Source organism: Amblyomma mixtum, chromosome 8 (genome assembly GCF_055824585.1).
Source record: "Amblyomma mixtum isolate Tamu chromosome 8, ASM5582458v1, whole genome shotgun sequence".
NCBI lineage: Eukaryota > Metazoa > Arthropoda > Arachnida > Ixodida > Ixodidae > Amblyomma > Amblyomma mixtum.
In genome coordinates this window covers 54,275,805-54,299,306 of record NC_143019.1, presented here as the reverse complement: position 1 = coordinate 54,299,306, position 23,502 = coordinate 54,275,805, and the positions used below count along the sequence as shown (strand labels likewise).

Below are 23,502 nucleotides of genomic sequence, written 5' to 3'. Positions count from 1 at the left end.
AACAGAAATGACGTGTGACTTTCCATATGCTGTATCGAACTTTGTTTCTAAAATGGTCTGTATTATCCTCTAAATCGCTAAAGTCAGCAGCGGTAAAACTAACAAAAAGAAAGGTGCTACCGTGCCTCTACCTCGCACAAAATGATGACACTTAACACCAAACTACTTCTTGTGTGCATGAAGTTCTTTGGCCATCTTAAGCCACTCTGCAATTTGTGCACTAATTTGCCAAGGGGTCCTTCGTCAGCGCGGCAAAAAGAGGACGATGTCGTTCTATTTAAGGCATACAGTATCGATTTGGCCGCAGGCGTACGTTTCGAACCGGCGTGAAGTTGCGTCTGGATTGGTTTCCCTCCCAGGAATTCAGCGTGCCTCGCATATGGTACGCCAGGTATGGTATCTCAGGACGGCCGCAACTTTGTTTCCCTTCATTCTATTCGCTAAGAGACACTCTTGTCCTCACCTGCGACGTGACCAAAGCTCAAGGAAACTGGAAGCGAGGTCAAGTATGGTGGTGTAATATCAGATATAAACAAACGTTACGTTTGTTTAGTAAGCATTTTTCACAAGCCCAATCCTTGAATTTTGGCAGCACGAATGCATACATTAAACCACATATCCGCAAGAACGAACTCTTTAAAGCGACGCTGGGGACAACTCCATGTAAATGTTGTTTCCTCTAAGAATTGATCCTCCAGCTTTTTGTCGTTACTTCGACGTTATTCCGGCAGAAAAAGACGCATCTATAACTGAGAAAATTGAATTTAAAACTATTCCCGCCACTCGATTCAAACTCTTGAAGTCTACATCGAAACAGACTCTGTGATCACCGTTTCGAAGTGAATGGCAGAGTAGCCTGTCCTCTGAAATCCGTGCCCCAAAACTGGTGTCGGCGAAAGCAGTTTACTTTGCAAAGTCACCAGTTGTGGCGTCGCCTGTATTTAGTACTTTTTTTCGTTCCTTTTTGCCTTTAAAAGCTTTATTTATTTTTTATTTTTTTTCGGGGGGGGGGGGGGGGTGGTAAGAGTCGTCTCTTTGTGACTAGAACGCGATACCCTAACTATACAGACCAACTTTAACCATTCCTTGATATCCTTTTCACCAATGGCCAACATACCTGTCTGAGACAATACAGCAAAGCGAAGACACAGATTAATGATAGATGCAGGGTACAACGATAAACACCCCACTGCTACTCGAGATTAGACTAGCAGTCTAATAGCGAGAGGTCTTAACTTCAGGGTCTTACGGCACGGACAAGAGGCCTAAGGAAAGGTGATACGCCACGGCAATGATAAGCCGCCAAACTCCATGCGCACTTAACGGTGCACAGTTAGAGATATCGTCATCGGTACTGTAGAACCAGCGCTATAAGACACGAACGACAAGGTCTCATCACCTCTGCCATTAACGGGAATCCGATTTCACTGGACCCGGACAAAAAGCGGCAGCTGTTTCCGAGCCTACTGTTGAGGACACGTGTATGCTTAGGCGCTTTCTCAGTGCAATGTCCCTGACTAAGCGAACAACCTTCGCACGCGTCGACGCTTTCCGTAGTAAAACTCGTCTGTTAACTACTAGTGTCATAGATACGCGCTGTACTAAACGGCAAGCACAGACTCACTCAGCGACGGGAACGGCTTACGTGGAGGCCGATGGCACGCTAGAGACTGTTAACTGCGCGGCGAGGCCTCTCTTTACCGCTAGGGATAGCCGAGATCCTCACTTCTGTCGGGAGTCACAGTAGCCTCGGCCACGGTGGTGTACAATCCGTAAGGTAGGTAGCAGAACTTCAGTTCCCGCTGGTTCAGGGTATAGATCCAGACGTTCTTCTTCTTTACTAGAGAATCTTGATTATATCACGTGGTGCGACGTTCACACACTCGCAGCAGATCCCAGGCCACACAAGCTGACACGGCACAAGAAAGACAGGTGAGCACGCAGGCGGAGTAGATGGGTGGACACGACGACGATGACGAAGGCAACGGATTGTGGTAGAGGTGCGCTCCTCCGGGAGCAGGAAGGCAAAGAGGTGCTGGGTCCCAGGGCAGGGCTGGCCTGGCCTGTTAGGCCCTGCCGAGGAAACCGCCGTCTCAATCACGAGGTGCTGACGATGAGTAGAAGAGACAAGAGGGGCAGGGAGGGGGTGGAGGGGGTGGGGGGGTTCTTATCTCTCGTCCTGCCGATACAGCAGCGGTTCCCCCCCTACCACAGCAGCAGGTCGTCGTCGAAGACACACAGCCGGAGGAAGCAGCAGCAGCAGCAAAGTAGAGTGATACGGGAGCTCACAAAGCAATCGAGGAGCCCCTAAGAATGTCCGCGCGGAGGTTCACCGTCTATCGTCTCCCTTTGTTCTAGGCGCGACTCGCCTTGAGACAATGGGCTGGCGACGCCAGTCTCGCGTACGCAGTGTCTCCACGGCGGCGGCGACGACGGGGGGAAGAAATCGCTGCAAGATATACACTGCCACTGAGATCGCCTTATGCTCGTCGCGCCGAGGAGAGATAATGCGAAGTGCTCGATCGCCAAGCAGATTTATATGTCTCGATGAGGAACTGCAGTGTGGCGTTGTCTAACCAGTTAGGTATGGGACGAATTCTTCGCTTACGTTAGATCACCTAACATTATGGGTGCGCTCGCTGCGCGTCGTGTTCACGTCAGCGGAGTCTTCCAGTACCTAAGAAGCGCAGGTGATTGACCAAATATCGGATATATATTGTTAAAGGCCGGTACTACAAAGGACCACAGTGAGACCATCCATTTCCAATATTGAGCCCATACTGTATAACTGTGCTGCTTTGGTATTTCCGGTGTCTTGGGCAGCCAGCATAAGCTCATTCGTGAACAGGTGGGGACGGATATGAAGAAAGACGCAAAACACGGCTGATGAAGCGGCAAACAGTCCTGGAATCCTTACGGTTCTTGTCTGTAGAAGAAAAGCCGAAAGGTCGGCAGATGAGAAGGCTGCACCTGACGTCATCCCTAGCTACATGCCTTCAGGAGGAGCCAAAGCAAATACCTTTAGAAGAAGCAAGAATAAGGTATCAGTACGGACACCTGAAGGAGCGTATCTGTTACCGAGAAGTTGAAGATAACCAAAGTCCACCTCTTATCTTTTGGTGTTAAGTTCGCACCTGAGCAGAATACGTAGAAAAATGTGCACCGTAACTATACGTATGGATGAAGCTTAGGAAGCAGGAAACCGCGGGATAGGAATTGGCGAGTGTTGTAGCGGTTGCACGTCGAGACATCATAAGAAGTTGCCATGGCGCAGAGGAAAGGATGATTTGTGCCGATACGATAAAACATCGAACTGCTCGATATCTATTCAAACGAGATAACATACGCCATTGCCAATGACGCTTTCACTTTTAAATTATCGCCAACGATCTTTTTGTCTGGACTAAGCATCTTCATAGAGAGTCTGCGCCCGCGAACGTTTGTATGCATGGCTGAGTGGAGGTGGTGCCCTGTTTCCGCAATTGTTGCTGTTTTCGAACAAACGCATCTTGGTTTCGAGGTTCCTGGAACGGCGACAACACGTGCGAAGGTGCAAGTTTGTACGGCAGCCGTATCGCGCGAACACAGGTTATCGCTAATCCTTGTCTGGGAACTGATAAGGCACAAAAGACGACGTGTCAGAAAGGCAGAGACAAAGGCTAACGATTTTCCTCGCCTTCGACGATATTGTTTTGACATTGCGGTTTTTCCTAGCTGTTGTTATCTTTGCGAATAGCGATGCGGACGGTAAAAGTTTTACGTTACCTTATAGAACACCTTGTTCATGTTTTCCTTTTTCTTTTGCTTGAATTGTTGAACATTTAATTATCCCACTTTCCGAACTATTTTTACTGTATCTGCACTCTATTCCCTACCAGGCTCCATCGGTTGGTCAGAAATCCGTAAACTACACCATGTGCTTCACAAAACAAAAATACGAAAAGACTGTTCCTCCATTCTAATATTTCGGCGATTCAAATCTATAAAGACAGAGTCTCATTCCAGGATCTGGCGAATGATGGGGAACATGCTGCCTTTGGAGTTAGAACATTCGTTTACGATTTTCCCACCGGTGCCTTTGCAGTTCTGACACCTATTAACCTTCCACCTTCCATACCCAACGGAGCATGACTCAGGTTCAACCTCAATTTTCCCCATTTATTACTTTCTTCTTCTTCTCTTTTCGTATATTCTTTCACTGCGGTGTCGGTGTCTTAACTGGTGATGCCGGGATTATCGCTTCCTTGGAAGGCAATCTTGCCATTCTTGATCTACGTGAGGCTTGCAGTGCCGAAACAACCCACTGGCTATGAAAAACCCGGCAGTGGAGAGCTTCCGAACAGTTCAGACCACCTGGAATTTTTTAACGTGCACTGACATCACGCACTACACAGGAGTTCTTGCAGTCCACCTTTATCGAAATGCGGTGGCAGCTGTCGAGATTCATCATCATCATCATCATTTATTTTACCCTTAAAGGCCTCTGTTGAGGCATTACATAAGGGGGGGGGGGACAAAGTAAATGCAACTGAGAATAATACGTTAATACAACAAAACATAATGCAATACAATAAAATGAAAAACGATACATCACAATACAACGGCGGTCAATAATGAAGGGCGTAAGGCTGAATTAGGCGGTAACAACAACAACAACAACAACAAGAAAAAGAATAAGTGTAACTGGGTGAAGTTTGAGCAGTGTCTTTTATTCAGTACAGTGATTAATTAATGCCTGTCGAAATTTAGTAGCGTCGCGCTCGTTAACAATGTAGTCGGGTAGCAGGTTCCAATTTTCTATTGCAGTTGGAAGAAAAGATTTATTAAATGCCAAGGCCGATCCATGTATACGTTGAATGCTGAGGAGGTTAAACAGGCGGCGCGATGTTCTGATGGGAGCTAGTAATAATGTGTCACTACCTTCAGCTCAGCATCAGAACGTCATAGACACTCCCGCGATCTTGCCCTCTTGTCATCAATTGAGAACGGCAACTGAAACATCACAACGTGACAGAAGTCACTGCCTCTTTCGCCTACGCCAAAGACGCCATCTTTCTATTCCTCTGTGCGCTGTATACATTACCACTTCCTAGCCCCTAGTACTGCGGACGCATCACGCTAGCATAAAATGAAATACGATCGTCGCTTTAAAATACCAAGGCTCAGTTGAGAACCGTTGCACACACTGAACGGAGGGGGGACATTTACAGTGAAGCGGGCAAGCTAACTTCGCGAGAAGGCGAAGCCACGCTACGGGACACTCCATCCCCCCTGTCTTCTTTTTTCCTCAAAAACGTGCAGCGCGTACAAAGCCTGCGTTGCCGTTATCTAATGCTATGCCGACTTCACAAGGTTCCAGTCTTTCGTGACCGCCCGTACCACCGTGACGCAGCTGGTCACGACAGACAACAATGCGGTCGTCCAAAGCCAATCACAAGAACGTTCTTTGCAAATTGACGTGCTAAATGCTTTAAGAATTCGGCCATCAATCATGTGCTTGGTGTAATTCTTCGAGCTAAACACCAGGCGTGGTGTACTGCTGAAATACCAAGGATTAAGGGTTACTCACAGAAGAGCTTAGCTGTATCGGTGCGCTACAGAAATACGTTGACACTAACTAAACTGTCCTGCACGGAACTAGTGGGACGGAGTGCATTTTCTGTACGTGGCGCGAACACGTTTCCTGGCAGTTGCTCCGCGGAGGTTAAGAAGTCGTCGTCGTCGTTCGCCCCGCGAGCGGAGTCCGGGGCAGGTGTTGGCAGCCAGCCGCACGTAACCCCCCCCCCCCCCCCCCCCCCCCCTTCGTCTCCCCCTCAAGCCGGCAGCCTCCGTCCGTTCGCCCTTTCTTGAGGCGGCGGACCGAAGAAGCAGCCCGGCAAGGCGACCAGGTGTCTCCGGTCGAAGTGGGGGGAGGGGGGGGGGGTGTCAAAGAGAAAGGGGCTTCTGAAATACCTACTACGCTCCCGTGGCTTCGATCTCGCTTTCAGAGCGGTGAGGACGTTTCGGACGGTGGCATTCCCCGGTCTAAGTTTAATGTATGTCATCGGTCTTGTGCATACTTGCAAACCCGTAGGACAGTCTCTTACTATAAACGAGACGCGTGGAGACTTCGGGATGGATTTGTATACCGAGAAAAGGCCTGTTAAATAAAAGCCACTCAGTTAATGCGGAAAGGCGTGCCTGGGTTTGCTTGCCCTATTTGTTTTTTTCACTCACTTTCGGCGCATGTACAGCACAGCACTTATTGATTACAATACAGGTCTGAGCTCAGCTGGTTAAAACTAAAGAGTACTACCTGTATATGGTCAAATGCATGCAGTGTGTACATGCGCACACATAGCATACTGGTTCTGTAGGCTTGAGGGTAGTTTATTCGGTGTTATCCAGGTACAGCTTGGAAGGATATAAGACATGGCAGACAACGGAGAAAGTAGTCTTGATAATATACAGGGGCTTCTGTGATTAAACGATGGGAATACATTTCTGCTGCAGCTGGACCTCCATCTTTTAGCGAGTGCATTGAAGTTTTTGTTAAAATTTAGGTAAAAGTTGCTTACCTTGGTGGTGATACGCAACACAGTGATGTAAAAGAGGAAAAAAATTATCCCTTCCACATTTTTTTCTTCGGTACACTGAGATTATTCACCAGAGCCACCGTTTTTTCCCTCGATATTACCGTGACTACAAGCAACAATACCCTCTTTAAAGATTACGTTGTGCGTAAAAGATAGCTGAATGAAGAGTGCGTTCGATAATACGATGTGCTACGCCTGTTGGGAATATAGGCAATATTTGCCTTTTTTCCAGAGTCCGGCCTTTGTGCGAGACAGGGGACATTCGGTTCCGTCTTCCTTACCTCTTACCTCCTGTGCAAGAAATCGTCCTGCATCAGAAGGGAGACGGCGCTGATAACTCGGGCGATGCAATCGAAAGCGCTAATCTACGGCACGAATTCTTGCCTCTCTGCCCGAAGTGCGTAGCGCGTAAGACGTATCAGAAGAGGACACCTCGCCAAATGCTTTAGTATTAAGCAGCGATGCCAACGACGTGTGACATCAATGGAGAGATATCACACAATACCGCGCAATAAGGAAAGCCGCATTGTGGAAGGCGCTCGACTCCCTAGAATCGTTTAACGAGTAGGGAAATTCAGCGCATGGCTTCTTTCTGCTTCTGTGTGCTATCTAATTCCGTTCTCACCCTTACAAAAAAAGTTTTAGATAGTCTATAGAGTGTCTATAGACTTCTGTCTATAAAGTCTATAGACTGTCTATAGACAAAAGTCGATAGGCAATACAAATGCCATAGACAGTCTATAGACAATCTATAGATTTATGGCCATACACTCTTAGTAGTATAGACAGTCTAGACTATGAATAGACAAAGAGCAATATTTATAGGACATCAATAGAGTCAATAAAAAGTCTATAGACTGTTTATAGACCATTTTTGTAAGGGCAGCGGCAGGGTGACGAACCTGCGACCTCCGTGCTCGGGAACAAGGCGCACCTGGCTTGTTGAGTTATGTTGTGCCCGGGCAGCGACTTCAATTTGACGTATGGCCCGTAATGGCGGAGCTGAAGTAAACAGTCTCTTGCACAGCGGATCCACTCCAGCATACCTTTCGTGAGTTAATGGCTGTCCGCGCGATCTTGACCAGGAAGAGGAACTGAACGGTGAACGCTGGCCGCACAAGATGGTCCCGTAGTCACGGCTTGGCCGTAACTCCGGGGCTATCTTCCCAGTGGCGAGAAGAACGCGACTGCCTTTATAGAAGTAGTTTATAGACAATCTATAGACTTCTTATAGGCTCTATTGCCTTCCTATAGATATTTCCTTTTGTCTATTCAGTCTATGGATGGTCTATAGACAAAAGTCGACTAAAAATGTATGGCCATAAATATATAGACTGTCTACAGACTGTATATAGGATTCGTCTATAGAGAGTCAATAAACTTTATGGACAAAACTCTATGGACCGTCTATAGACTCTAAAAAAAATTGTAAGGGCGGCGCAGCGGCCTGTTCTCATAAGGTAGGATCCCCCCGAAGAGTCACCGCTTGCACGGCTCGTAAACAACCCTACGCGAAGTTGCCCTGCGACACTGGGCAATCCTCCTCGCCCTCTCCCATGGCTGCGTCACGTGACGTGATAGCATAGGGACAATGTGGGGAACCAGAGGGACATTTTGCTTTTTTGTTACAGAGCACCAACACCCTGTATCAGCTATCTTTTGTCCCCAATCCGCAAATGTAACCTCGTGTACAAAAAGCGCTTCCGTCTTTTTGCATCTACGTTTCCTCGGGCACGACATCGAGCCGGAGGCACCGATGTCGCTAATCCAGTTCAAACAGTTACCCCCTTTTGTGTTGTTATACCAAAAAAAAAAGAGATCAAAATCAAATGCTCGCTTGAGGTAAACGGATAAACATATGAGCGCCTATGGTATGGGACATTTGGCTTCTGCGTGTTGATTTTCGATGAAACATTTCTATTACTTCATCTTAATCTTTCCCCTTTCGCTTCTACCCTGCTTATTTCACAGAGTGTGTTGAACTGACCGGAATGGGGACGAGGCTATTATAGAAATATTGCCTCCTGATTCACTCGCTTTATAAGACACCACTCCAGAATGAGGAAGGAGGGAAGGGGGGGGGGGGGGGGGCAAGAAAAGTGACGTTTAATGAAGCAGCAGTGGACACCACCAGACTATGAAGTAGAACGGTCGGAGGAACTTTTTTTTTGAGCGTGTTCGAGGATAGCGCAAAGGCCAAATCAGTACGCAAAAAGGAGCTCAAATCCGCGTAAGCGAGGACCCTATAATGAGCTCCGCATGTTTCATTCCTTCCAGCGCAATCGCGAGCACGCCCTTCCTGCAATTACATCTATCCCTTTCGATCTAATACACGCGAGAAAGAAATAAACAAAAAGAAACAAGAAGGACAAATGGTCCAGCGTGTTTCGGGCCGCGACAACGCCAGCGCGGGGAGAAGGGTCCGTCCGTTGACGCGAGAGGGGGGGGGGGGGGGGGGGGGGAGCTGCAGCTGCCTCCGGCGTCGAAGCCAAGAAGAAGCCGGACGTGTCTTGGCGCAACGGCCTCGGAGGCCAAGATACTCGTTACGCGAAGCAGGTTGCGGACAGGTGAGGCGACGCAGCCGCCTTGTCCTTAGCACCTGCGTTGGTCCGCCCTCTCCGGTGACGACGACGACGACGAGGTCAGCTAGCCCGGTGGCACGCGCCGAGAGGTTAGCCTCGGGTGCGCTGCGCACGGAACAAGAATTCGCCGCCTCGCCCGGTTTTTTTAGGAAGAGAATGTGTTAGGGAAAAACGATCTAGATATTGTACGTCGCATAGTGTGTTCAATGTGGATGAATCTTCGTAAAAGAGAGAGAAAGAAACCTTTAATGCATAGAATGGTTGGGTGCGCCCTCATTCCAGGAGCCCATTGACTTTTTCCGCCACTCTTTCCTAGTTCACCAGCGAAATCTGGTGTTCCGAATGTGAGCTGGACAGTGCCGCCTCCCAGTCCTCGGTTGTTTGGTTATTGATCCTCGGTATAGCTGGGTTTTTCTGGCATACCCATACTACATGGTATCAGTTAGCCGCTTAATCGCAGAAGGCGCAATGCGGATCGTACGAATTTGAAAACATATACCTGAATTTGACGGGATCTATATAAGTATTCGATTGCAGTGTTCATTGAAGTGCTCTTCTCAGTCTTCTTCCCTGTACCGCCTCTTCTTCGCACAAGATTTCATCGTGCACAGGCTCATCAGGAGATTCTTAAGCGGGGGCTCATTTTTGTCAGCGTTTCTTTCTTCCTTAGTCTACGAGATTCGAGCTCTCGTAAATTAGTTTTATTGCTTATAGCTATTTATAAAGTCTGGTACGAGTGTAGACTCAGGTAACCCGCATTCATTGAGAAATCAAGGATATATTTAAAAGGTATTTGGTGTGAAGTAAAATTAAGTGCACCTAATTTTGCAAACTTACGCATTCAACGAACAGTTTATTGCATCATCGCCGCCGCGGTGGCTCAGTGGCTATGGTGCTCGGCTGCTGACCCGAAAGACGCGGGTTCGATCCTGGCCGCGGCGGTTGAATTTCTTTGGAGGAGAAATTCTAGAGGCCCGTGTATTGTGCGATGTCAGTGCATGTTAAAGAACACCAGGTGGTCGAAATTTCCGGAGCCCTCAACTACGGCGTCTCTCATAGACTTAGTCGCTTTGGGAAGTTAAACCCCATAAGCAACTAACCAACCAGTTTATTGCATCAGTGTCAAAGGGGCAGGCTGAGAGTGGTCTTTGATTGCAATAATAGTTAAACTCGGTTTTGTAATAAAGGTTTAAATCAAACAACTTTGCACAAAACAAATAACAGTAACAGTAAAAGAAGAAAGAAAGAAAACCAATTTATGGCTGACAATCAAGCAGCCCTATTCGCTCGAGCTCCTAACTTATTCGCTTTTTTGTGTATGTTTGAAATTGAGTTTCTGCACTACATGTGTTTACTTTTTCCTTTCTGGACCTTGCACTCACCGTCGTTTCACCTATACGCTTTCCGCCCGCTTGTCGTGGGAGACAAAAACTTGTCAATGCGACACACGTGACGAGATGAGCTTGACGCCCCCTACTGTAAATCCACATCATGAGAGATAAGGGAAGGGGATTGAGAGGCTCGTTATAAATATGAAAGAAGCCAACAAGCACAGAAACCAAGTAGCACAGGGGATTGTCTTAATTTATTTATTTATTTATTTTGTGGTGTTGATCAATTTATAATATTACTGAATATGTTATCGCTTAAAGCTAATTGATTAGAAAAGCAGAAGAAAAAACAACCACATGCCGCCGGTGGGATCCGAACCCACGACCTCCGAATTACGCGTCTGGTGCTTTACCTCTGAGCTACGGCGACGGCTGTCAAACCTTCTGCTTTCGGGGGTATTTATGTTTACAAGTAACCTAACATTGAGAGTGTTCATCAGCGCCACCCACGTTCATAAGCGGCGGACGTAGAACGTCCTGAGTTACCGCAGGTGTGACGTAGAACGTCATCGAACGGAGGTCGTGGGTTCGGATCCCACCGGCGGCATGTGGTTGTTTTTTCTTCTGCTTTTCTAATCAATTAGCTTTAAGCGATAACATATCCAGTAATATTCTAAATTGATCAACACCACAAAATAAATAAATAAATAAAGAAAATCCCCTGTGCTACTTGGTTTCTGTGGCTGTTGGCTTCTTTCATATCATGAGAGATAAGTTCATTTAAGAGTCTGCCGGTGCCGAGCTAACTTCGTCAGGTCGGTCTGTAACTGCGAGAGGGTGGCATATCCGCCTCCAGCGCCACGAAGGTACTCGCGACGAGTGTCCGTCGAGCGTGGGAGACGGCGCGAAAGGAGCGGAAACCCCGGGGCCGACAAAAGCCGTCCCGGCGTCACGGGCGCCCGAGTCGCTGGCGCAGTCGACAGGATGGGAGGCCCGCGCGTCGCCCTTCCTGTTCATTCATTCCCTCGCACTAACAACGCGTGCACGCTCGGGCCGCGGCGGTGGTCGCCAACTTAGAACAACTTCCGAGCAAACAGCAACAGCAGGGCACGCTCGCGGAACAAGCCACCGTAGTCCTCCGATCACTCCACAGCCACCGCCCTGTCTGAACGCTATGGTTCTCCCCTTGAGTCCTGTGTGCACACAGCTTCAGCAGCCTCTCATGCAAGCAAGTTAAGAGAGGGACGACACGATAAAAGCGCCAGAAATTTCTTACACTTTCACATAACTTGCAGGATACTTCCAGAGAGGTTGAGTGAGAAAGAGAAAAATTTTACAGGACATTTATGTAGTATTAATAAGTTTCTCCGTTATATTCATGTTCAGGAGGACAATAGATATTCCATGACTACAGCGCAACGAACGGGACAAGAAGAAGGACACAGGCAGGTGTTGTGTCCCTGCCTGTGTCCTTATTCTTGTACCGTTCGTTGCGCTGTAGTCATGGGATATCGGAACCAACTCGCCCAGCAACTTACCTTGTCAAAGGATAATAGAGAAAAATATGTAACTAAATCGAATGTTCAGGAGTTCACATTAATGTGACACTCGCAGTAACATTAAAGTGACCAGTAAGTCAGGTGGCCGGACCGCCTGATGGCGGCGTTTCATGCGGATGATGACCGCGTGATCTCGGGGAGTGGGGACGAAGTTAGGTCTGACAATAATATCTGACGCTGTAACAGCAAAGAGAGTCTGGGAACACAACCGCGCAGAAATGAACCGTCACAACAACTTTTATCTTTCGTGTTTTGTCGTTTCAGTTACTGATTCTATGGCTGCGCTTGATTGCAGATAGGGGTGTCGTTATTTTTAGCGGAGGAAACTTTCTGCAACAAAAGCTCATTGTTGAGGGCCCGTTGTTGGACAAACTAAAAACACTTCTCCATCTTTTTTTTGAAGTTTTGTAGTTAAACTTTTGTGCCTCCGATAACGTCAGTACGGCACTGTCTAATCGTCCCTTTTATGCGAAGCATACTACTTTAGCTACCACTTCAGCCCTTCACCGTGGTTATGCGCCTCCAAATCACGTGATACATGACGTCACACCACGTGACACGATGACGTCACGACAGTGGAGAAACGGGGGCCCACCTCGCGCCGTCGCTGTGGTTGTGCGCCTCCAAATCACGTGACACGATGATGCCACACCACGTGACACGATGACGTCACGGCAGTGGAGAAACAGGGGCCCACTTCGCGCCGTCGCTGTGGTTGTGCGCCTCCAAATCACGTGATACATGACGTCACACTACGTGACACGATGACGTCACGACAGTGGAGAAACGGGGGCCCACCTCGCGCCGTCGCTGTGGTTGTGCGCCTCCAAATCACGTGATACATGACGTCACACCACGTGACTTGATGACGTCACGACAGTGGAGAAACGGGGGCCCACCTCGCGCCGCCGCTGTGGTTGTGCGCCTCCAAATTACGCGACACGATGATGCTTCGCATTCTCCAGGCTTAACCAAGTTAAGCCCCAGCCATTTTTTCTCAGACATCGCGTGAGCCTCCTGCCTGCATCACCTCGTTCCGAAGGAACCCGGATGCTGTGAATGCTATGGTCTGAGGTTGCCGACATTATGAGTTTTGGCATGCGCTGCTAGCACTACTTAAGCCAGTTTGTTCGAACGAATAGTCTGGGTCCTGAACCAAAAGTAAGGGCTCTATTCAGATTTGGAAGTTTGGCTTCATCCGAAGGCCGCTTCCCTCCCGTCATTTTTCCACTGCCTTCAGCTCAATCACGACACCGCAAGTCGGACATCACGTTTTCTTTGGTGACAGGGGTGCCGCAGTCATCTGGCCTCACGAAATTCATGAGGTTTGATACCATGGAAATAGAATGTTGTTTTATTTCTCTAATTTGAAATCTAGACTGAAGATGCTCATAGGAATCCCCAAGCGTACAGCGACTGCAGGCAGTGATCTAGGGTGTTAAGCACTGGATTCAGAGCAATTATTCTAAACATACTAACATTCGAGCTGTCAGTACCGGCTTCCTTTGTAGCCGACACAGATAAAGTTCGTTCATCCCCTCTCTAGGCTGTCTATTCGGTTAAAACGAGTTAGCACATTCGAGCCGACCAACTGGCATAGCCATCACTACTCCGAGCTAAGCGAGCATGTGTAAGCTGCAGGCATGTGTAAGCCTCGCCTAACGGTGGCAAGCGATCATCTCGAACTCCTCCTGGTGATAATAAATAACTCTTAATTACAACCACCGGTCACCCGTACCAGCATTCTCCTTCCTTGACCCTGTAACCGGTGTCCTCCTGGTAGGAGGAGCTGGTCCCTACCAGGGAGGACACTGGACTTCTTAGGCGGGGAGGGGGGAGGGTTTTGTCCCGATCATAGTAAGACTACACTGAAGGGAGAACACTGGCTGGGAGACCTTTGAGCGTGACTTCTTGTAGATACAACACTGGTCCCCAAGAGCTGGTAGCGCAAGTTCTGTCCACTTGAGTTCTTCGTCTTCCCTTGTCAAGTACCCCAGAAACAGTGGAAATCGAGTGCTTTTAAAGACGAGGAGAAAACTTCACGCCGCTTGCCTGACTAACCTGAGGCGTTCCGGGTGCGAAGCACCTAATTCTCACTGCAAGAGGGGCGGCTTCAGGGTTCCCCTGGACCCACGTCTTGGCTCGCCGGAAGTAAAGGGACGCGCTGGCCGACCCAGAGGAAGTAGAGCGAGGGAGGGTGGTGGGGTACGAGAGAAGGAGCTGCCCTTCCGCCGTCGTCTTCCGCTTCAATCCGCGGTGCGGACATCGCGGGTGCACGGCTGGATGCGCTCACCGCAGCAGCCGCAAGCCCGTCGCGCTCCTGCGCCGACGACGGGACATCCGACGGAAGGACGATCGCGCGAGGAGACGCCTGCACGGTCTGAATGCCACGCTGCCACCACCGCGTACTCTTCTATTCTCTTCTTTACGTGGTGGAAGGACCGTACCATCACCGCAACACCGCGATCCTCCGGGCACAGATCCGCAGGGGGAAAGGAGACCCCCTCGCGAGGAAAAAAACAATGAGGGCGTCAAGGGGACCACGCAGGAAGACTCCCCCCTTTCCCACTCCTCGCCTACCCCGGACATTGAGGAAGCTGGCCTCTCTCTCTCTCTCTCTTTCTCTCCCGGTTCCTTGCTTGACGTGTTCCGCGGAGCATTTGTCTCTTTTGCAGGCTCGCTCCGTGGTGGTGGTGGTAATAGGGCGGCCTTCGGCCAATATCGCCTCTTCCCTTCCCCGTTCATCTCCTCGCCTCCACGGGTGCTCGCGCAACGTGAACGACACTTGCTTCGAGGGCGTGACGAGGGAGCAGCAGCATCGGCGATTGCCGGGAGAAAAAGAGCGCGTCCGCATTCTTTTGTTTTGCTGACGCGGAGCGCTGTTGTGTTGTCGAGCGTGTACCTTGGCGGGGTGAGCCTCGCGGTCCCCCCCCCCCCCCCCCCCTCCTCCATAACGGGAAGTTCACAGCCGCGGGGGTGGCGGCAGCCGCTTCCTGTGGACGCGCTGCCCCGCGAAAGAAGCTTGGGGGGAGGTAGCTCCCTCCTCCATTTACTACTACATAGGCGGACGCACAATGCGGCCGGACGTCTTTCCGCGGCGCCGCTAATGGGTCCGATCCGGGCGCCTGCCCGCGCGCCCTGTGTCGCCGGCATTTTGGGGCCGGAAAAGGGATGTAGGCTCCAGCGAGGAGACGAGTCAACTGAGATGTCGCTAACGAGGGCGAGAGATATCAAAAGCGGCGGAGCCGACGCTTAAGTGGATGGGGTGAGAGGAATGAGTGTTTTGAAGCGTTCGGCACAAGACAAAGGTGTTCCGCTAGACATTTTATTTTATCTCCGCTGTAGAAAAAAAAAAAGAACTTGCTATCTGCATGGCATGTCCCTGAGGTGGTCTGAACGCTTGTTTCTTCGTTTTCTCCGTATTATTTCTATTCTTCTTACAGGTTGCCCTGGTTGGTATCCCGGCTATAAATCAGACCACTAAATCGCACAAACACGGGTTCATGACATCCTAGTCGAAATTAAGAGAAAGAAATGGGCTTGAAAGGGCATGCAATGCGAAGGCAAGATAACCGCTGGTCCTTAAGGGTAACGGAGTGGATTCCAAGAGTAGGCGAGCGTAGCAGGGGGCGGCAGAAAGTTAGGTGGGCGGAGATTAAGAAGTATTGCGGGGCTACGGTGGCCGCAACTGGCAAAGGACAGGGTTAATTGGAGAGACATGGGAGAAGCCTTTGCCCTGCAGTGGGAGTAGAGTCCGGCTGATGATGATGATGATGATGAAGTATTTGCATCGCATCCTCACTGATTTTGTTATTTACGTCATTATGATTATCAGGCTGCTATCTTGAACGCCTTTTTAGAGAAGGAAGTTCAACGTGATATCTTGTACAGCGGATTAATAACTTTGTTTGAACGGTCATGCTCGTTCCTCCGCCAATGAAGGGAATACTAATGTGGCAATAAAACGGCTTTGTTTCACAGGTAAGAGCAAAACCCACAAAAACGTGGATTGAAGAGACTGAACATTTAAGCAGCAAGATAATTATTTATTGTTTATGGAACTTAATCATTCCCGAACGGAAACTGTGCGTATCGTCAATCAGCTGGGGTGGGGGAGGGGTTCACAGTGTATATATGGATGCCCATTAACCTGCTCATTAAAATTGCGATTGCGATAAGGTGCAGGCAATCAGTGGTACACGGAACTATGCGTGCGGCAAAAAGCGAACCTCATGTCATATCAGTTGTTTTCCTCGTGGTTTGTTGAGCGACATACATTTAGCAGAATGCAAACACCGCTAAATTCTGCCACACATCGGTTCTAAAGCTTCCACCAACATTTCACAGAACAATATTCGAATTTTTTCTCGAACACTTAATTAGTTTAAGGGACAATTTTCTCAATGCTGTTCTCAGTGCTGTTCTCATCATCATCATCAGTTACTGTTCTCAGAAAAAACTGATTATCTCTCGCTTTCTGGGCATGTTGACGGTTGTCCGGCAGCAACCTTTAGCCTTACGCCACCCGCAGGGATTCATCTGTATTGTTTCCTGCAAATAAAAAGCCAATTCAATTGAATTCAATTCAATTCAAAAGAGGCATTTATTGGTGAGAAAATTGAACTTAAAGGGACCATGAAAAGAATTAAAAGCCGCTTGCAAATGTTAGAAGTGATGCTCAGAAGCATTGACACCAAGTATGAGTCTTCGGAACTCAGCCGGCAATTTATTATGAATTTTTAAAAACCGTGTTTTTCAAAATTCGCGGGCCGCTTGGTGTCTTCGTAGGGAGCAATTCTGAAACCAAAACCGGGAAGATAGACGTCACTAGTCCCATGACGTCGGCAGGCCACCACACGCTGTCATTCGCTAGAGCCGCCGCAGCTTCGACGTCACGGGCACACTTCCGGTAGCGGTGAAAATCGTCTGCTCAAGCTGCCGCGCGACCCCCTGGGGCAAGCGCGAGCGAGGGCATTGCCTTCGCGCATATGGTTTTAATTTACCTCTGCCGCCTCTTTCTGTCGCGAGTTCGGGAGCCACTAGCAGTGCCTTTTTCGACCGCCCAAGATGAATACGCCTTGCTGTGTCGTCGGCTGCAAACCCAGTGACTGGCGAGGTGTTGAACTCAGGCATGTTACTCCTAGAGACGTGCGTGAGCGAGCAGCCTGGATGGAGCGCATAGGACTGCCAGCGTCGCACGCACGCCGAAGACTCCGCGTTTGCGGTCGACACTTCGCACCTGACGCTTACTACTATAACCCAGCGCTCGTTCGATAGTCAGGCATGAATGTCAAGCAGCTGAAGCTTCGACCGAAGTCGCTGCCGACACTGTTTCTTCCCGCCGGGAAGGTGAGTTTCCAGCTTACAGCGATCGGTATGGACGTTTACACGATATGATCTGCGATGGAAGACAATTTTATCTACGAGAACTTAAAAAAAGGTGCCGCATTTACTTAGGGCACAGGACGAATTCGAAGCGTTAGCTGTCGCGGAGGGCCTTGGCCTGACGGCTACGTACTGCTGCTGTTCACATTCGGCTGCTGCTTCGACATGCAGACTCGGTCCCGACCTTCTTTGACTCTCCCGTCCGTTTTACGACCGTAATACCGTATGTTCCTTGTGTTCTAAGTCGGGCGGCGCGATTTTGCGATCCCGCAGCCGGGTGTCCAACATCATTCGAGAGCTAGGCTCAGTATATGCACGGTGTTTCACACCAAGACTTGGCAGCATCGGTGTGACGGCCGAACCAGCGCACAAAAAAATAAAACATTGTGTGAGCCGGGAACAGGTCCGGGTCCATTCTGCCAACTAGCAAAGAAACCCGACGCGCGCCGCAATCCAAGAAAGCGCCGAGACCGGAGAGACGCTGCCGACGCACGCTGCTCCTCGCGAGTGCGACAACCGGAAGTTGTAAACCGAACGTCAGCGAATGACGTTTTCATGGGCGGAGTCCAGTCCCGGAGCTGTTTTCTTTATTTTTTTATGGTGCCCCGCGCGTACGAGTTGAGGGGGGAGAGGAGGAGGGTGATTTTTAATCGCCTATAACTTCGTTGTTATTGATGCTAGCTCAAAAATTCTTGCGCTGGAGTGACGAGTGATGGATTGCCTATCTTTACATAATCTCAATAAATTTGTTTCATAGTCCCTTTAAGACTCTTCCTTCCGGTCAATTTCAATTGAAAACGTCCTCACTGAAAAAAAAAAAAAAAAGCGGGCCACCACCGTTTCGAAGTGAATGGCATCACAACGTAGCCTCTGAGATCCGAGCCCAGAAATCGACGTCGACGCATGTATTTTACTTGCGAAATCGGCCGTTGGTGGCGACACCTGCATTTCCTATTCCTTTTCTTTCCTGGATTACAAAATCTCCGTTTTCGGTGACAGGGACTTCTCTGTGATTAGAACGCGGGCCCCTGTAATCCTGTCTGCAGTGAGACTCGGAGCTAAGATATTCAGCTGCGTGCACTCATCCAAGACGCGAGGCTTATCGAAAGCTGCGCTATCACATAAGAAGAAGACGCTCGTCTTATCTCGCAACGGGGCTCCATCTTTTGATCTCTACCGTCAGTGCATGGACGTCGGGGAAGAAGAAGACGGTATCTGAATCCAGGTCGCCCACTGCGGTTCGCTCTTTGATTTGTAGTGCTTCTGATGCGACCGTTCTCGATCGAGCGATCAAGAACTGCATGAGACAGACCAATGGCTATTCTCTACATGAAAGGGACACTGCCCAACGTCTTGAGGAATAGTATCAGCTCGCATTCGCTCGCCTCGGACTGTGGAACACTTCTTGAGAGAGAGGCGTGCTCTCTGGAAGTAGACGGCCTCAGAAATGCAGTGACGACGAAGGCGTGATCATTGCTGTCTGTGCTGCGTAGAAATGATAGGCGCGTCCGCCGTGACGTCACCGACATTGCGCTCAAGCGCTCACTGCGGAGAGTCTCTCTGGAGGAGTCGCCGCGAACAATCTAATATGATTATCACGATGCCGACCATGCTCAGTTAAGACTACTCAGGACCGCGTTCGAGTGAGGGCAAACAGTTAGTGCGCTTTTCTTTAAATGGATATACCGAACAGATGAATGATGGCAGTGGAGAGGGAAAAAGGGGCGGAAAAATGTTCGACCGTTAAGATCGCGTCGCTCGTTCCTTCACCGCTTCTTTAAGAGCGCGTATGGGAGCTTTCTTACTCCGTCTCGAAGAGGGCGGTCTGTGAGAAGGCGCCGAAGAAAAGACTCCGCCTCCGAGTCCGTGCCAAGACAAAGGGAGTCGGCCGCCTTCAAGGGCCGCCGGCGGCGGACATCGATCGATGAACTAACGGCGTCTCGCCATCGTGGCGAGGCCGCCGCCCCGGGCTCAGGGCCTAAGCCCGCCTCCGACCCCTCCTTGGATACGTTGCAGCCTCGTAACGCTGAGACGCGGAGAGGAAGCCTATCAGAGATGCGGATTGGGCACGTGCTGATCCTTGTGAGGAGGTTATGAGGAAAGGAGAGACGTACTGACTGTCGCACTGTGAGTGAGCGTCTGGACTGCGTCGTGGGGGGAAAGATTGAAGGAGAAAGTGGAAGTAGTGAAAGAGAGAGAGAGAGAGAGAGAAGTGCAGGTATGAGACACGCAAGGTGTGTGGGCCAAACCTTCTTGTGCTCTAAAAAGAAACAAAAAAGCGGGGCTTGGCTTCACTGCAGACCTCGGTCGAAGCGTTGTAGCTGTGTGCGAGGCGAAAGTGAGAAGGCAGATGACCAAGAAGGCCTGACATTGCGGCTACCGAATGCGGTAGAAGACTCGCGAAATAGTTCCAGAAGTCAATGGGGAAAGTACCCTGGGGCGCGGTATGCAGCTTATGTAGACCCATGCTGTTTATGTTGTATGGGCCAAAGAGAGCTCGCAGCTTTTTCCGGGCGATGCAGCGGCGATTCTCGGAGACAAAAGGAATGACAAACTAGCGTGGTCACCCGTGCCCATGAGGGGAGGGGGGGGGGGGGGGAGCGGTGAAACGAAAAAGAAGGGAAAGAATTCGAGGATAAAAGGCGCCGAATCCTCCAAAGCCGCGCTTCCTACTTTCACAACTAGCTACACCAACGCTGCTCTAAAACTTTCGCGTGGAAGCCAATCCTTCGTTCAGAGCACGCAGTCAAGGCGCCATAAAAACAAGCTGACCGCCGAACACTACGCCGGCTCCGAACACCCCGAAGCGGTGTCCGGTTCCAAACTACCGCCGAGCACCCGTAAAACTTGTCAGGCACTAGGTGTTCCTCTTGCCCACCGAAAAGGCCAGTCGAACAAAGAGCTCCCATAGACACGTGCCTATGTCGCCGCAGAGTAATGAGACAAACTTCACAAGGCGTGCCCCCCCCCCCCCCCCCCCCCCCCCTCTTCTTGCCACCCCACATCAGAAAGCCGGGGTGTCCGATGATCATAGCTAGCGCAGGCGACAGCAGACTCCACCTACGCTTGAGCGTATGCGGAGTGCTGAGGGAAGGCGACGGTGGTGGAGTTCGAGCAGAGGATAGGCGCGAAGCCGAGGCAGCGGACAACGGAACGCGAGTACAGACGCCGTTATCGTCCGCTAGCAGCGAGAAACAATTTAACGCACTCGGGGCGCCACGCAGTCCAGTTCGACATTCGATCTAACAAACACCCCCTCACCCGTCCCTCCTTCCCCACTGCCCCGGCCCTGATCAGGAAAAACTCTCTTCCCTGTCCCCCGCTGCAGCGACACATCAACATCGACAAAAGCGGTCTTTTCCTCCTCCTCCTCTTAGCTGGCACCCGCGAACACTGTGCAGAGAGGGAGAGACACCCTGTTTATCGGAGACTTCATCTGGGGCCGCCTTTCAAAATAGTATCGGTGTCCAGCCAGCGCTGCGGTGACCACGGGACAAAACTGCTGCCTGAAACACACGCGTGCACAATGGGAGTGCTTGTCGCGTTTTTCACGCGTATCTCTCCTCCCCCCTCCTTCCTCTTCTCCCCCTCTGTCTCTCCCACGCGTGCCTCAGTGCAAGGTGGAAAAAGCGACCGAGTCTGTCCTCTTGCCGCCCGCCTGCCTAAAGCAGCACGGGAGGGAGCTCTCCTGTCATCAATTGAATAATCGGGCACGGTCTCCCTTCCCCACTTTCTCCCCACGCTAGGGATTGTCCAGCCCGTTACTTGTGCGTCCAGTCGGACTCAAAGCGCGCGTGACTTTGTCTCGCGCCTGCTCGCCGGCGTCCACCTTTGGCGCCGCTCGATTCCGATTGGACACTCTCCCGTGGTGCGCCTTTTGTCCCAGAGGTATGCTTAGGCGAGCGCGAGCCGAACTAATTAAACGATTGTTTTCTTCTCCGGCTGGCATCGGAACCGAGCTGCTTCGTCGTTGTCGTTCGACTCTTCTCTCCTCGCGAACAGAGAGATCTCCCCCCGTGTCCTCCCTATATCTCCCGTTCTTTCCCTCTTTCTCATCCTTTCGCTCCCTAAATTCCGGAGGCGAGGCGGCGTCGAACGAATGCAGGTGAAACATCCCTGCGAGTCGCTGAACGCTGGCAGACTTCCCATTGGAGCTTCTCCCCTCCCCCCCCCCCCCCCCCCCCCAAACAACATCCCTTCAAAGCGAACAAGGCCCCCAGGGCGAGAGCTGTCTCGCTCGCAGAAACGTAGAGAAGTGTTCCTACACGCCACCCGCTCTTGTACTCGCGACGGCTCTGAAGTCCGCGCCTAATAGCGCAGCTCCGGACAGGCACCAGGGATGACAAATGAATCTCATTATACCAGACTGCGGATGTCTCTCGCGAAACAGCGACACCAAAGGCGTTGCGTGGGTTACATTCGCGAGATAGCCGACTGCGTTTTGTGCAAGCAGGGGAAAGTGGAGCAGGGGATGAGGAGGTGCTTTGGAGTCGCACATGGCAGTCAGACTCTTTGGCGATAAATGCAGGCCGGTGATGCGCCTTCAACGAATCGCCCTGTGGGTGTCATTACGCCGTCCAGCGAATGAACATCGTTTTTTTCGCCTCCCCCGGTTTATCTGGTGTACGGCTCATCGAATTACTTACTCCCTGTTTGCTGGGCAGCGGCCTGATCGCGATATGCCAGAAACGCAACGAGGGAACGAAGGTATGCAGCTTCGAGCGCCTCCCAGTGGGCGGCAACGGCGACACATTCAGAAGCCTGAGATACTAGCTTCACTTTGGGCTATTGAAGATACGACGCCCTCAACCGTGCTTGTCAAAGTCGCTTTCGCGCCCAGACACTGCCTGCATTTATTCGGATGCGAGCTCCGAGATCCGTGCAGCCAATGACACGTTTGGGTGAGTCCGTTACAAAGGATTAGGCTAGACGTCATGGTGTAAAGGGAAGGGAAGAGTGAGAATAGAGTTTAATAGCACAGGAAAGGCCAAATTAAGGCTAGTTACAGTACAAGTACTGGAAGGACATTACTATCTTCAGTCATGCATTATTATGACTTATAACGCTGTAATTGAAAAGCAGTAAAGAGATTGGGGGCGCGGGGAGGGGGGGGGGGGAGGGTTGAGGGTAGGCAAGCAGTGTCTGGATATCGATTTCAAAGCGAACACAAGATTCACCCACCGTTCTGAAATTTCACATGCAAGGTTCACGCATTTCTATGGGCAGGAAAGAGTGAACGTCCTAGGAAAATTCCACGGTGATGAGAAGAGAAAAAAAAACATAACGAAAGAAAAAAAGGTGCTTGCGCTGAGCGTTTAATGCACTTTTATTAGTCGCTTTTTGTTGTTGTTTTTGTTTTTATCTTTTCTGCGGCTTTCCGCTGAGCGCTTTAGTGTTACTCAGTAAGTCGATGTTCCCAAACCCACGCATCAACGACCGTTCGGTCGGCCTGTTCCGGCGAGACTTCCAAAGCGGTTCTCACGCTTTACCCACGAGGCCCAGTGTGGAAAGATAAAGAAAGAAAAAGAAACGAACCAATGAAAAAAGAGGCAAACAGTTTTGTTCGTATTGCGCCGTTATTCGTTATAATGAGACGCCAGTCACACGAAGTATATGCGGATCGCACTGTGCCCGTTGCATATACGTGTACACGTGACCTGCGGCAAAGCCGCATAGCGCGGAACTTCGCTTGCGCACCTGGCGTCTCGCACATGCCGCAGACTCGTTTGCGTACAAACACGACTGACGTACACGCAGCAGAACGGGATGGGACGAGAGCGAACGGAAAAAAAAAGGGAAAATTAAAGGGCAGACAATCTACACGTTCGAGCTGACAAGAACGCATTCCCACGAATGCGCGGACTACCGTAATTACCCGATTCCAACACGCCCCCGTTCAATGATTTTCCTATTTGCGAGAACAGAAAAAGCAGAGTTCGCGCGGAAGCATGCACGGAGTGACGTTCAGTCCAGCTTTAGCGTGAAGTGCTCGCGGGTCTCAGACAGTTCTTTTTCTTCGTCTCTGCCTCACAGTGCGTCGACCAGCGCATTAGTGGCCTATAAGGTTTGA

General features: G+C 50.3%; 1 protein-coding gene across 3 annotated transcripts in view; it reads right to left on the bottom strand.

Moving 5' to 3' along the window:
* Positions 1 to 23,502, bottom strand: part of pros (homeobox protein prospero) — a 229,242-nt gene that overhangs the window by 77,130 nt on the left and 128,610 nt on the right. Inside the window, exon 1 of one of the 3 annotated variants that reach the window (XM_089558069.1) lies at positions 1,727 to 2,113. The exons of the other annotated variants lie outside the window; for them this stretch is intronic. The gene's annotated coding sequence lies outside the window, so the exon portion shown is untranslated. Of the gene's footprint in view, positions 1 to 1,726; positions 2,114 to 23,502 lie in introns of those variants that run through there. 3 annotated transcript variants of the gene reach the window in all.